This window comes from Oreochromis aureus, linkage group 2 (assembly GCF_013358895.1).
Source record: "Oreochromis aureus strain Israel breed Guangdong linkage group 2, ZZ_aureus, whole genome shotgun sequence".
Classification (NCBI taxonomy): domain Eukaryota; kingdom Metazoa; phylum Chordata; class Actinopteri; order Cichliformes; family Cichlidae; genus Oreochromis; species Oreochromis aureus.
The window spans coordinates 326,759-329,826 of record NC_052943.1 but is presented as its reverse complement, the minus strand read 5'-3'; positions in this window follow the sequence as shown (position 1 = coordinate 329,826).

Sequence of the window (3,068 nt, the reverse complement as noted above, 5' to 3'; positions counted from 1 at the left end):
TCTCTGTTTTGTTCTTCATGTGACCATCCTGACGGGTTATATGACTTTAAGGTACAACTGGTGAGTCTCCAGTATTGATCAGAGATGTTCTTGAGTCAGGTGATTGATTTAAAAACTCAGATGATCCAAGTTAACTGAATCCTCTCTCACTCTGAGCACGCTCATGTTACAGGCATTTGAAGGGTCATGTTACCTGCATATAAGAATATTAATATACACACTACCAGTTAAGTTTTAGAACACCCAGTTTTTCCAGTTATTTATTGCAGTTCAAATTGTGTAAGTCCAGTGAACAGCTTGAAATGGTACCAAGGTAAGTGGTGAACTGCCAAAGGTTAAAAACGGTAAGGTTACCCAAAACTGGAAAAACACATACATGTCAGAATTATACAAAAAGGCCTTTTTCAGGTAACAATTTAACCTCCTAAGACCCAAACTCTTCCATGGCATGCATTTTTAATTTCTCTTTGATATTTGGGCATGTTGGGACCTGATGAATGTAAAAACCTTTTTTAACCCTCTGAGTCCTAACCTGGCCATTTGTGGCCACTTTGCTTTTCACTTTTCAACCATTTTTGTTCTGTTAATGCAAATGGAATGAAACTTCCCAAAGGTGTGTATTTTTTTCAGATTTTTTAATTTTCAACATCAGCTCCTTAATAATGTCAATAATATTCACTATACACTAAATAGTTCCTCTTGGTTCTATCGTGGCCAATTGAAACCCATTATAACCACCTTTTTTGATTCCTTGTTACTGACAGTACTATATCATGCAATTTAGGTAAAATTGCTTTCATTCTAAACTCAACACATGAAAATTGTAGTTTTTAATGTTTTTTACCAAATTAGATCATTTACCCATTTTTGGCCAAGCAAGCAATTTCATGTAATATTCTGAGTTTCTAGTAGCAGCCTTTGCTGGCTTACCACACTCCAAGAGACCAAAATAATGAAACAATTTTGACATAGGTTTGATCTTAAGGATCTAATAGTTTGTGTTTGTGCATGACATTGCAGTACAAACATGTATTTGCAAGATAGACTGGAATAAATTCAAACATTACATAGGCTGCAGTGAATTTCTGTGGATGCAGGATATTGAGCTTTGAGGTTCCCAGTCAAACTTAGCTTTGAAGCACATGTTAAAAGCACTTTTACTCTTGTATTTTTCATCAAAAGATACCATACCAAAAATATCAACTCTAGAAACAAAAAAAACCCCAATCACATGACATTTTGCAGAGTTCAAACCTGCAGCTGCAGCTGGAGCGCAAACAACAACAAACACTATTTGTAAACGTGTCCTGAGTTTATGCAGGTGCAGACAGAGCTACTGCTGTAAGTAAGCCTAACAGCTTCCAGATCATTTATTCTGGCAATATGGCAATTAGATCATCACTGCTTCAAGCACTGCCTATATGATCTGGTCAGAGAGCAAGGACAGCAAGCAGTCCTCTGCCCTTGAAGAAAACACATCTGCCCAAGATGAAGAAACCTCCTCTCCAGAAGATGAGGGGACAATCTTCAAAGAGGCTGACTGCATCACCACTGATGTTGAGTTCTAGCCAGTGCCCGAATCCTCTTCTTTGGGGAGGATTGGGGTTGGGGGCATGGAGGTGGAGCCCCCCAAAAAAAAAAAAAAGAACATAGGAGCATTTTCTGAGACCGAGGAGCGGCGACTCAGTGGATCCGCCATGAAAGGAAAACCATGTGGGTCCCACTACTGAAGAGAGACTGCACCACAATCCAGTACCCACTAGGGGTCACCCTAGTCCTGCATTAGCAGCCTGAGATCTACTTTTGACTTTTTTATAACAAAAGAGATCTTTTAGCTGCTGTGCACCCTTAGAAACCTGCACGGGAGGCCAAGGTGTGAGGATTGGAAGATTATAGATGAAGTGGAGATAAAACCTACACCAGAATAAAGCAATACATAGCATGTTGGATGAAAACACTGGAAGTTCTCAGGAAGTAAAAAGGCATGGGGTTCAGACTCCAACTGACGGAGGAGCTCCAAGGACAACGCCTTTCCTTCAGTCACATTGGCAGAGGAACTCCTCAGATGAAAACCGCACAGGGGAAACAACCCAGAGCTTCCTCCTCAGCTCCTCCAGTTGCAACAGAGGAAGATTTTGTTGTCTGTCTTTGGCTTCACCAAAACTACCACAGCAATATCCCACATGCCAAAGCAACGGAGGAATATGCTTCTTTGACAGCAAACACACAAGGAACCAGCAGTCGGTGATGGGGAATAAAGGATGCGTGAAAGGAACGGAACAGCAGCCCCTTGAACCAGGTGTAGAAAGTGTGCCTACAAAAAACCACTCTAGTGTGGCTGCTAATGAGGATGCACACAGAAGCACACAGATACTGGAATATAAATTTTGATCATTTTATTGGTGATTGCAGGGATTATTTGGTCATTAAATTGCCTTTCTGGCCACTAACACACCATGTGTGACATTGCTTTTGGCCATTCATCCCCCCACCAAAAAAAAAGAATAAATAAATAAATAAAGTAAAAATAAATCATTGTAACAGTTACTGTTACTGACCTGCAATGATGATAAAAACATATTAGGTTTCACCATTTATATGCTAAAAGTTGGGAACTTTATTACTATTTTTACTATAATAATACATAATCTGACTGGTATTCAAAGGGTATAATATCAGAATTTGAATTATATTTTGGTTTTTATGACTAGAAGCGGTGCTAATTTAAAAAATCAAGTCAATGAAAGTAGAAAAATGTTTTAATATATATGAATTTTATAGCATTTTGTAAATGTAAACAGGGGGTGGCCATTTTTGGCCACGAACAAGCTGAGAGGGATTTTTTTTTGGTTTTTCTCTCACTGCACAAAAAAACAAAGATGCATAAATGTCATTGATACTTTTAATTATTGCTATGCATCAAACCTCCATCATAGTTAGAAAATAAATCAGTTTGCATGTATTATTTAGAAAAAAAATTGGGGATTTTATGCTTTTATTCCTATGTAAATCATTAAAATTATGTGATTTAACTGGTATTTAAAGGGTTAAAATTATGAATTTTATTG